Below are 14,231 nucleotides of genomic sequence, written 5' to 3'. Positions count from 1 at the left end.
ATCAATATCCCATATTTCCAATTATTAAAAGCATAATATTAATAGTTTTGCTTGAATTATTATAGATTTTCAATCAAGAATTCTCTAGGTGTAAAATCTTATTTTAATAGACAGTATTAAATAGCAATTATAAATCATATAAAATGAAATGAAATTAGTTAATTGATATATTATAATTCTATTAACAAACAATATTATATTGAAATATCTTAATTAACCTTTTTTTTTATTTATTATTTTAAATAATCTATCAATAATAAATCGATGACCTTTTTCAATTTAATTATTTGTTTTAAAATTATATATAGAAATTTGTATTTATTGAATACTATACTTTTTCAAGAAACATATTATATATACTTTATTTTCCAACCCTTTATTTATCAAAACCTTATCAAAAATAAAATATTGATAAATAATATTCTAAATGAAAGCAGCTATAGTTTATAAGGTAACATTCCGAAACACCTTATTTTCTATTTATTTTAATAAATTATCTTTTAGTAATATAAGATATTTATAATTGTTATTAGAAAGTATATATATAATATCTAAATCATATTTTTGCTAATATGTATTTATTTATATAGGATATAAGGATTTCTTTTGAAGATATAATTATCGAAATTAATAATTTGAATAGGAATTAACGAATTTCTTGATAGTTTTATATATTCCTATTTAATAATATAAATAAGATACCTTATCGAAAGTGCTTTCTATATCTTTATACCTATATACTTTATATAGATTTTTAATAAATATATTTTATTCTTTTTGATTATTAATCATTTTTCTTGGAGGTAATTATTTAATATTAATTTTGAAAAGGCAATTGTTTTAAATATAAAAACCAAAAACTCTTTTAAAATTTCTAAAGATCTTTTTTATTATTCCTTTAGATTTTTATAGTATTATTAGATATTTGGTTATTTCTTGATTATTCTTATTGTAAATTAATTTTAATATATAATTTTGTTAGTTTTTAATAAAGTTATAAGGGATAAGGATATCTTGAATATTATTAAATTTATCAATAATTTATTTATCAATATTATTATTTTAAGCTTTTTTCTATTAAAATTCAAATAATATACTTGGTTTATAGAAAAATCTATTTGTTATAATATAAATTATTTCTTTTATGTATCGAACTTTAAAATTAAAGAATTTAATTTATATAATCTATTTTATTATTAGTACTCTTGGAAGGTTTATTATAATTCTGTTTAATTAAATAATAAGAATTTTAATATTGATTTCGAAAATAAAATGAATTCTATATAAATTGCATTTATATTTTCAAAGAATCTTGAGTATTTCTCTATATTTTCTTTTTATAATATTATTGTTTTTTTTGGTATTATTTTATAAACTACTTTTAAATCTTATTATAATATATTTACTATTAAGTTTTTAATCTAAAATTATACTTTAATTATCGAAACTAGCGTTTACACCTAAAATAATTATTTTAATAATTAAGGTATCTCTGTAATTTAATGGTATTAGAATAAGAGATTTGATTAATTTAGTTTTTAGTAATTTTATAATTCTTATTTATTCTTTTATTTAAATAAATTTTTAATTTTTCTTTAATAAGTGATATAACAATTCTATTTTCTAAGTAAATTTTTTAATTTATATACAATAGTATATATATATTTTCAGAAATATTTATAGTTTAATAATATTTTTGGATTCAAACTAATCTAAAATCCAGATAATCTTTAATTATTATGAAGTCTAACCCTCAAAATCAATTATATATTTAATGATTTTTATATTATTATAATATTATTTGAATTTTGTTTTAATTGAATATTTAGCTTTTTTTATATATTCTAAAGTTTTGTTGATTTCTTAAATATATTTGAAAATAAATTTTTATATTCCAAAAATTACTTTCTTATTGTTGAAATTAGTTTTGGGTTTTTTTATCCCTATATTATCTAGAAATAATATTATTATTTTAGATATTAAATTATTTAAAATCTTTATAATAATTCTATAAAATTGAATAATAGAATTTATAACACCTTAAAATAATATAATATAATATAATAATCCAAGAGATATTTGAAACACAATTATATTACAATTTTCCATAACTAATAAAATCTAATCATAACCTAAGAAAAAATTGATTAAAAATATAACATAATATCCTACAAAGTTTTTTATAAAAATATTAGTATTTGGAAATAAATTCATATTTCTAATTAAATATTTATTAAATTTTATTATTATATTTATAAATCAATAAATATTAGAAGTCTTTTTTTTTATCAAAAATTATAGATTTCTATAAAAGCTATTTATATATTCGAAAATTCCTTGATTTATTTTCTTATAAAGTATTTTCGAAATAGTTTTAATTAAAGCTTTTAGAATTAGAAAATTAGATATCTATTATATTTTGTAAAAGATAATCCGGATTTTCTATAAAGAGATTACTTCCTCCTATACACATCCTATATAAATCTAATTAAAAATAAAAGCTCCTTTTCGATTTAGTAAATATATAAATAATAAATCTTATTTTTAAACAAAAAGTATTTTTTTAAAATCAATTTCCTTTTGTTTTTTAATAATTAATTAATAAACTTTCAATTTTTTATTAAATCAAAAAATAAAATAATTTTTTATTTCTTTAATAAATATAAATAAGAATTCTATTTCCTATATTTTTCCAGCTAATCGCTTTTTTTTTTTGATTCTTTATTTATTAGATTTCTAAATTGATTTAAAAAAAGCATTTTGATTGTTTTATTTTTATATAAAATATTGATATATAACCTAATATAATTTTGCTAAATTTTGGTAAAATTATATCTTGATAAGGAATTTATATTTGTTCTAATATTTTATTCTTTTAAAATATCAGATTCTAGTTTTCCATTATATAAAAAGGAATTATAGTCTTTTATCCAATATACCATATATTTGCTTAATTCTTTTTATTATTATCTATAATTATAATATATTAGAATCTATTCTTATAAATAAAGATAACTTCTTTTATAATAATTTACAGTATTCCTAAAAGTAAATTATTATATATATTTTCTATTACAAATAGATTAATAATATTTGATATCCTTTTAAAAGATATTTATATATTCTTATAAAGTCCTTTAATATTTATTTTTGTAAAATTAATATTGATAATTATTATTTGTATTGGGCTTATTGAAAGATTGAGTTTTATTACTAGATTTATATTAATTAAGTTAATTGTTGATTCGGAATTCGGGATTATCTTGATAAATCTATAATTATTAAGAAATACTTTAATATAAAGAAAGTCTTCTTTATTGTTTTAAAAAAATATATTTATTATATTATAAATAGCTTCTAAATAAATTATATCTAAAGTTTCAATGTATTCTATTAATTTAAAAGAAATAGGAAATTTAATTAATTATTTTATTATAAAGCTATTAAATACTAAAAGTTTTATTAAATCGTCTATCTTATAATTTACCTTTTCTATATATTAAAGTATTTTTTAATAATGAAATCTATAATAACTAAGATTTTAATTAAAAATATTTCTCAATTAATAGTTTTTATTATATTGTAACCATTATTCATCATATAAAAAACCATTTTTTATCTTAATTTTTTGATTTATTTAACACTTTTTTATTACAACCTCTATAATAAGATCTTCTATATCATAAAATTAAATATCTATAAAACTTTTTTATACAATATCCTATAATATTATATCAACAATAATTATTGATAATTAAATCTAAGGATTTTATCTATAAATAAAATAAAAGATTTTAAAAAAAATATTTGAATATATTTTATTACCCTATTTAAATTATTATATAACAGTTTGCCTTGCCTTCTTTATATATCTTCAATAATATTAATATACTCTTAAACTATATACATCTTATTATCCATTAAAATATTAATTAGTTTACTCTTTATATTCATAAATTATATAATCTTCTTATTTTCCTTAAACTTAATTTAATTATTCTAAAAAACTTGAAATCTGATTTTTTTAATTAGATTTTAACTAATCCTAAAGTTATATAAAATTAGGATAGGATTATTTAACTTATTCCTAGATTCTTAATTTAATTAATTTATATTATTATAATATACAAATTCTTTTTTGATATATTTTCAAAAGATTAAATAATCTTTCTTAAGGAAATAATTCTTATTTTCAGATTATTTATTATTATAAATATAATACACTTTTTTACAAATTGAATATACAGCTTTCATTATCTCGAGATTAATAATAATATTAATAATAATAAAAAGGGAAATCTAAATTGATTTTCGAATTATAATCTGAAATATTTTTATAACATTAAAATCAAAAAGAATTCTTTTTATTTCAATCTTTTCCCTAACTCTAAATTCTACTATAACTTATTTCTTTACAAAAAAAATAAAATTATTTAGAAATTTAATTACTTTCTCAAGCTCATCTATCCTTTAAATCATTAAAACACTTTTCTTTTCCTATATTTTCTTAATTAGAATAACAGATTTCAATATTTTATTGAAATTAGAATTCTTATTATTGCTACCATTAAAAAAAACATATTGAGATTTAGATTCTATATACTATATTACTCAATAATATATTTTATTTCAATTCATTATACTAAATCATTTCATATTATATTTAACTATAATAATATACCTTTAAAAAACCTTAAATAATATATTTTTGAAAAAGAGTTTAATGACTTCATTTTTTATTAAAACTTTATTTTTGATAAGCTGTTATACAATCTAATTAAATTGTTAAATATAACAATTAAGATTATCAATTTTTATCCCTTCTTTCTTTTTATACTTTTTAATAAGCTTTTGTAAATAATTATAAAAATACATTTTCTAAATAAAGTTATTATAAAGATATTTTTTAAAAAAAGTAGATTTGAAATACTTTTTCCAATTCTATCCTTTTATTTGTTATTTTTTTATAGCTTTAATCTCCTCTCAAAATAAATAATCTATTTGGAGAAGTATATATATTCGAAAATCTTTAGCTTATATTTAATAATTCCGAAAAAAGTATTTTATCCCCTTGTATTATTTGATAATATTAAAACCTTTAAACCATAGTATTCCAATTATTTCAGATAAAGAAACTAGAAATACAAAAGTCTTAAAGAAGTAATTTAAGTAGATAGCGAATTGCTTAACATTGAGATTTCCTTTTATTTGTTTTGAATCGAAATCTTTTTCGAATTTTTTGTTATTATTTATTTTTCAATTAATTAAGATTGTAGTTAGTTTCAAAAAATCCTTTTTTTGATTATTAATATTAGAAATATCAATAATAAATAAAAAGATTGAAGATTTAGAATTTATAATGAATAATTTATTTTTCCGAAATTTAATTTCAAAATCGAAAATAAACATATTATTGATTGATTATTATTCTATATATAATTATATTGATATAATATAAAAAGTGATTAAATAATTAAATAAATAGTATTTTTTTGTATAATATAAATATAAATCCTTTCATTCCCTCTTCTAACAATTTTATTAAAATTTAACAAAATTATATTTTCCAAAATTTTTATTCCCTTAAACCTTATAAAAAAAGAAAAAGGTAAAATTATAGATTGATATTTTATTATAAAAAGCTTTAATTATAAATTTCTTTTAAAAATATTTTTAAATATTTTAAGCTTAAACCAAATAGATTTTCTCCTATAAATAATCTTTTATCTAAATTTAATAATAACCCTTCTCCAACCTTATTATAAACAATTTAAAATTTCTTAAAATAATCAAATTCCACTTAAATATAAACAATATTGGAAAATATAAAGGTTTTTTAAAAAACTCAAAACTTTCTATATTAAAATATAAGAAATAAATACTACCCAACCTTTTTCAAATTTATTTTATAAAAAAAAACTTTTTTTTTTGAAATTAATTATTTATCTAAATTTCTATAAATATTATCAAAAAGATTTTTATAAATTATTTTTATAATTTTTCTATAATAATAAAATATAATTTATTTACAAATAATTATATTCTATTTCAAATCTATATAAAACCACAATTCAGTTTTTGAAAAAGAAATATATCCCCCCCTCCATTCGTTATCAAATTAATATTATTCAACTCTTCCACAATACTGAATAACTTTTTGTTCCCTCATTTCCTATCGACTTTTTTAAATCTATAACTTTTTGCTTTTTGAAATAATTCAAAAACTCAAATTTGCATACAGCTTTCTAATCTTTTAATATTCTTTTTTTTATATAAATTATTAATATAAAAGAATTAAAAATAATAAAATTATAAAATAATCTTTTATAAATACTACAAATAAATCACTAAAATATAACACCTCCAACAAAAAAAAGAAGGAATAAATATTATATAGTATATTACAAAATATATAAAAAAATAAATAAAAACTAACTACTTTTCTCTAAACTATACGAAAAAGATCTATAAATACTAGCTACAGAAAGAGGTCACGTGACCAGTACCAAGTTTCGCTCACAGTATTAAAAGCATACTTAGTTTATAAGAAGATATATTATAATTATAATAATAAATAGCCTAAAGATAAGAATTATTATTTTAAAAAAGATTATTCAATTTTCCAAAAATATATTAAAAAAGGATTTATATATTACAATGAGATGGCTTAATTATACTAGAAATCTAAAGATAAATTAATTAATTTTATTTTAATTATATATAATGGTAGAAATAGCCCAAGTTTGATTAAGAAAATAAGGCTTTGAGTTTTTTAAAATAACTAATTGAAGTCTAAAAAAAACAAGGAGATTACACAATTTATAAACATAAAAAATAAATTAATTAATACCCTAATGAATAATAAGATATATATAATCCAAAAGTATATTAATATTATTAAAAATATACAAAAAAAACAAGATAAACCATTATATAACAATTCAAATAGAATAATAAAAATATATTCAAGTATTTTTTCAAAACTTTTTATTTTATTTATAAATAAAATTCTTAAATTCAGCCATCAACAATTAATTGTTAATATAATATTATAGAATATTATATAAAAAAGTTTTATAGATATTTAATCTTATAATATAAAAAACCTTATTATAAAATTATAATTAAAAAAATGTTAAATAAAATCAAAAAACCAAAACGGAAAATAGTTTTTTATATAATAAACAATAATTATGATATAATGGAAGTTATTAATCAAAAGATATTTTCAATTAAGATTTCAATTATTATAGATTTTATTATTAAGAAATACTCCAATATATGAAAAAGGTGGATTATAAAAATAAACAATCCGATAAGACTTTTAGTATTTAATAGTTTTATAATAAAAATAATTAATGAATTTTCTTTTTTTTTTAAATCAATAAAATATATTAAAGTTTTAAATATGATTCATTTAGAAGCTATTTATAATATAATGAATATATTTTTTTAAAATAATAAAGAAAATTTCCCTTATATCAAAATATCTTTTAATAATTATAGATTTATTAAGATAATTCTAAATTCTAAATCAATAATCAATTTAATTAATATAAATCTAATAATAAAACTTAATTTTTTAATAAATTTAATATAAATAATAATTATTAATATTAATTTCACAAAAACAAGTATTAAAGGATTTTATAAGAATATATAAGTATTTCTTAAAGATATATCAAATATCATTAATCTATTTATAATAGAAAATATATATAATAATTTACTTTTGAAAATACTATAAATTATTATAAAAAAAATTACTTTTATCTATAAGAATGAATTTCAATATATTATAATTATAAATAATAATAGGGAAAATCAAGTAAATATATAATATATTAATCAAAAGATTATAATTCCTTTTTATATAACAAAAAACTAGAATCTAATATTTCAAAAAAACAGAATATTAGAATAAATATAAGTTTTTTATCAAAATATAACTTTATCAAGATTTAGCAAAATTATATTAGATTATGTATCAATATCCTATATAAAAATAAAACAATTAAGATACTTCCTTTAAATTAATCTAAAAATTTAATAAATAAAGAATTAAAAAAAGAAATAATTAGTTGAAGAGATATAAAGAATAAAATCTTTATTTATATCTATTAAAGAAATAAAAAGATTGTTTTATTTTTTAATTTAATAAAAAACCAGAAAGTTATTAATTAATTATTGAGAGATAAAAGAAAATTGATTTTGAAGAAATACTTTCTATTTAAGAACAAAACCTACTATTTGTATATTTATTAAACCAAGAAGAAATTCTTATTTTTGATTAGATTTATATAAAATATATATAAAAAAATAGCTTTTTTATAGAAAATCTAAATTATTTCTTATAAAGTATAATAAACATTTAGATTTTTAATTTCAAAAGTTTTGATTGGAATTGTTTTGAAAATATTTTATAAAAAAATAAACCAAGGAATTCTTGAATATACAAATAGTTCTTATAGAAATCTATAGTTTTTGATAAAAAAAAAGATTTTTGGTATTTATCAATTCATAAATACAATAATAAAACTCAATAAATATTCAATTAGAAATACTAATTTATTTCCAAATATTAATATCTTTGTGGAAAACTTTGTAGAATGTTATATTGTATCTTTAATTGATTTTTTCTTAAATTATAATTAGATTCTATTAGTTATAGAAAATCATAATATAACTATATTTCAAATGTCTCTTAGATTATTGTACTATACCATATTACTTTAAAATATTACAAATTCTGTTATTCAATTTTGTAGAATTATTATAAAGATTTTGGATGATTTAGTATTCGAAATAATAATACTATTTCTGGATAATATAAGAATAAAGAGATTTGAAACTAATTTTGATAATGAGAAAGTAACTTTTAGAATACAAAAATTTATTTTTGAATATATTCAAAAGATTAATAAAACTCTAGAGTATATAAAGAAAGCTGAATATTTAATTAAAGTAAAATCCAAATAATATTATAATAATATAGAAATTGTTGGATATATAATTGATTTTAAGAACTGGATTTTATAATAATTAAAGATTATCTAAATTATAAATTAATCTAAACCTAAAAATATTACTAAATTATAAATATTTCTAGAAATATATATATATTATTATATATAAATTAAAAATTTATTCAGAAAGCAAAACTATTATATCGTTTATTAAAGAAAAATTAAAAGTTTATTTAAATAAAAGAATAAATAAGAGCTATAAAATTATTAAAAACTAAATTGATTAAACCCCTTACTCTAATGCTATTAAATTACAAAGATGCCTTAATTATTGAAATGATTATCTTAAGTATAGATACTAATTTTGATAATTAGGATGCAACTTTAGATTAAGAACTCAATAATAAGCATACCATAGCAAGATTCAAAAGCAATTTATAGAATAATACTGAAAAGAATTATAATATTATAAAAAAAGAGTATAAAGGAATATTCAAAACCCTTCGAAAATATAAATACAATTTATATAAAGTTTATTTTATTTTTAAAATCAATACTAAAGTTTTTATTGCTTAATTAAATAAGATTATAATAAATCTTTTAAAAATATTAATGATAAAATAAATTATATAAATTGAGCTCTTTAACTTTAAAGTTTGATATATAAAAGGAATAATTTATATTATAATAAATAAACTTTTCTGTAAACTAAGTATACTATTCGAATTTTAATAGAAAAAAGCTTAAAATAATAATATTGATAAATAGATTATTGATAAACTTAATAATATTCAAAATATCCTTATTCTTTATAATTTTATTAAAAACTAATAAAGTTATGTATTAGAATTAATTTATAATAAGGATAGTTAAGAAATAACCAAATATCTAATGATATTGTAAAAATCTAAAAGAATAATAAAAAGGCTTTTAGAAACTTTAAGAAAAGAATTTTTAATTTTTGTATTCGAAATAATTGTTTTTTCAAGATTGATATTAAATAGTTATTTTTAAAAAAGGTGATTGATGATTAGAAAGAATAAAATATATTTATTAAAAATCTATATAAAGTGTATGAATATAAAAATGTAGAAAGTACTTTTAATAAAATATTTTGTTTATATTATTGAATAAAGATATATAAAACTATTAAAAATTTATTAATTCCTATTCAAATTATTAATTTTGATAATTAAATCTTTAAAAGAAATCTTTATATTCTATATGGATAAGTATATATTAATAAAAATATAATTTAGATATTACATATATACTCTTTAATAATAATTATGAATATCTTATATTATTAAAAAATAATTTATTAAAATAAGTGAAAAATAAGATATTTCGAAATACTATTTTATAAACTATAATTACTTTTATTTAGAATATTATTTATTAATATTCTGTTTTTAATAAGATTTTGATAAATAAAGAATTAGAGAATAAAGTATATATAGTATATTTTCTGAAAAAATATGATATTCAATAAATACCAATTTCTATATATAACTTTAAAGCAAATAATCAAATTAAAAAAGATTACTAATTTATTATTAATAAATTATTTAAAATAATAATAAAAAAAATTAGTTTAAATATTTTAATACAATATTATTTATTAATAAAATTATAATATGTTAATTAATTAATTTAATCTTATTTTATACAATTTATAATCACTATTTGATATTATTTATTAAAATAAAATTCTATATTTAAAGAATTCTTAATTAAGAATTTATAATAACCTGAATAGAATTATTAATATTATATTTTTGATAATTAGAAATATAGAATATTAATATGGAAAAGGTTATATTTTAAAAAAAGTATTATTGTGGGCGAAACTTGGTACTGGTCACGTGACCTCTTTCTGTAGCTAGTATTTATAGATCTTCTTCATATAGTTTAAAAAAAGCAATCAGTTCCCACCCACCTTCTCGTACATTTTGTGATACGCTATATAATACCTTCTCCTCCTCTCCTCCGCCAAAAGCACTACATCTCAATGACTTATCTATAGTATTTACAAAGGACTACTTTATGACCCTACACCTTCTACTCTTTTACATTATTATTTAAATAGAAAAATATACTTTAATAAAAATAATAATATAATAAACAAAAATATTAAGGTAAAGAATATTATATTCTAATATAATTTATAATCAAAAATTGATATATTATATAAAAAAAAGCTTATATATCAATAATTTGGATTATATTGAATAATAATTATCAATCTAAATAAAAACATTTATATTTTAAAAAAAATAAATAATATTCTAATCAATAGAATTTATATAGATTTCTATCTTAAGAAATTTATTAAAAAAAAAAATCTATTTGTTTTTTAAAAAAAAATAAGGAAAAAGATGATTAATTGGAATATAAGAATCTATTAAAAGCTTTATTAGAATTATATTAATTAAATTATATAAATTAATATTTTAATAATATAGAAATAATAATAGATTATATATAAACAAATAGAATTCCTTAAGTTATTATAACTATCTTAAAAGAATTCAATTATATATTTATAGAAATTCTAATTATCAATCTATTAATAAAAGCAGTATTTTTCTTTATATAATAAGAAGAATAAATATTTATTAAAAATTTAAATAAAAAAAATGTTTATTTTTGTTTTTATTAAAAATTTCAAAATCTTTTTTTTTTTGAATCTTTTTTTTATTATATTATTTATTTCTTTTTATAAAAAAATAAGAAAAACTAAATAAAAATATTTTTTATAAAAAAATAAATATATTTTTTTTAAAATTCAATTATTTATATTCACTTTATTTTTTCTATATTATATTAATTCTTTCTTTTTAATAATTTTCTTTTCTTTTTATTATAATCCTTTATTTTATTTAAGAAAAAATACTTATTATTTATTTTAAAATAACTCTCTTTTTAAATTATTTTAAAATTTTTTATAATTTTATTACTTTTAATAAAGTTATCTTTTATATAGAAATCCTTTATAATAATAAATTAATTTTAAAAAGGTAATATTTCAAAGTAATTCGAAAATCTAAATCTAATTATTTAATATTTAAATATTCAATTATAATATATATAATATAATATAATAATAATTAGTAATATTTAATTAATTAATATATTAAATATTTTTAAGATTATTCAAAAACTTTTTAAAGAATTTTAATATAAAAAGTTTATAGAATTCAATATCTAAATAAAAGTATAGAAAATAAAAACTAATATTTTAATAAAAATAACTATAATACTTATTCTAAAAAATGATTTATATATCAAAGTATATATAATAATAAAACAGATAAAAATTAATAATTAGAATATTCTTATATAAATAAAAAAACCTATAAATTAAAGTAAAAAGCTATTAGTAAGATTAGCTTATATTAAAATAGTTTTTAAAAAGATATTATATTTACTATAATTCTTATTATAATTTATAAAATCAAATTTTAAAATAAATTTATTAAATTAATTAAAATAATTATTTTTAAAGTAGTATTGGAATTAATTAATAAAGAATTTATATATAAACTGATAGTAAAACCAAAAACAGATATTTGAATTAATAGATATTTAATACCTTTTGAATTCAAGAATATTTTTAGAATTCTTAATCAGAATTTTCTTGATATTGTTTTTTAATAAAATAATAAGTAATAATGTGATTTCAATTTTTAATATAATATAATTAATATATTAGGAGAGATTAATATGGATTATTTCGAGGATATTCTATTTACTAAAAATTCGATTATTAAATTCTTAAATATTCTAATTCTTTTATTTTCCGAAAATATTATTATTAATTTAGAAAGGTGGAAGAGATTTAATATATTAATTGTTAATAAAAATATCAAATTCTTTTAAAAATGTTTAATAAATAAGATTATACCTTAATAAAATAATCTCTTAGAAAAAAAAATGATAATTTAGAGAATCAAAAAGATAAAAAAAGGTAAATATTATTTAATTCAAAGTTTGTAAATGTATTTAAAAATATTCAATTCTAAAATTAATTTATATATTTAAAGAAAAGTATATTATAAAGTAAATTGATTAGTAAATATAATAATATAATTAATTAAATGTTTTTCAATTTTATAATATAATATTATTATTCATTAGTATTTTTAGTTTAAATAATTTATATTAATAAAAAATATTATTTAAATATTATTTTAATATATATATAAAATCAGGATCAAATAATAATATCTATATTACAAAATATATTTTTATTGATTTAAGAAAAGTTTTGTAATTAATAAAAAGCAAAGAGATAAACTTTTTGATATTTCAAATTTAAATTTATTAAATAAAATAGTATTATATTAATATTAATATAAACTTTTTAAATAAATTAATTAATATTTACAAATCAATATTATATTCTAACAAATTAATATTTTTATTTCTATAAAAAGATTTTTATATTATTAATTCAAAAATCCATAAAGATATATTATTATTATAATTCTTATAAAAAGACAAATCTTGATTTTATTTATTATTATCATTATTATTTTAATAATAAGCTTTTTAATAAAATTAAAAATCTAATAAAATATTATATTATAACATATAAATTAAGAATTCTATTTAATCTCTATTCCTTTTTTTATTATTATTATGTAATTTAATAAAACTTTTAATTATATTTTTATATATAATAATATAAAAGAATTATATATAAAAAATAATATAATATATATTAATAATCTTATTATATATATTATTTATTTAATTAATAATAATATTAATAAATTTATATATAAAGTTTTTTATAATAAAATAAAAATAAAAGCTGGATAAGATATAATATAGTATAATCTTATTAAAAAACTTTTAGAAAATTTAATAGATTTTTTAAAAAAGGATACTTTTAAGATATAATCTTGAAAAAGAAGTATATAGATTATATTAAGCTAATTAAATCTAGATAATTCAATAAAATAAGTATTATATTTTAAACTTTTATTACTAATAATAATCTAATAAACTTTAATTAAAATATAAATAATTAAGAAAATAAATTATTTATTATATTTATTATTCTATATATAATAGCAAAACTAAACTTTAATAATAATATAAATCTAATTCTTAAGAATAAAATAAAATATAAAGATATTATAAAAATCTATTACAATCTAAAATCTATTTTTAATAAATATATTGTTAATAATAAATAATACAAAATTCCTAAATTTCTAATTAAATATTATTTAATTTTATAAAATTCTATTAAAT

Source organism: Botrytis deweyae (genome assembly GCF_014898535.1).
Source record: "Botrytis deweyae strain B1 chromosome Unknown BDEW_004, whole genome shotgun sequence".
Taxonomy (NCBI): Eukaryota; Fungi; Ascomycota; class Leotiomycetes; order Helotiales; family Sclerotiniaceae; genus Botrytis; species Botrytis deweyae.
The sequence above is the reverse complement of the archived record's forward strand: the minus strand, read 5'-3'. Positions refer to the sequence as shown.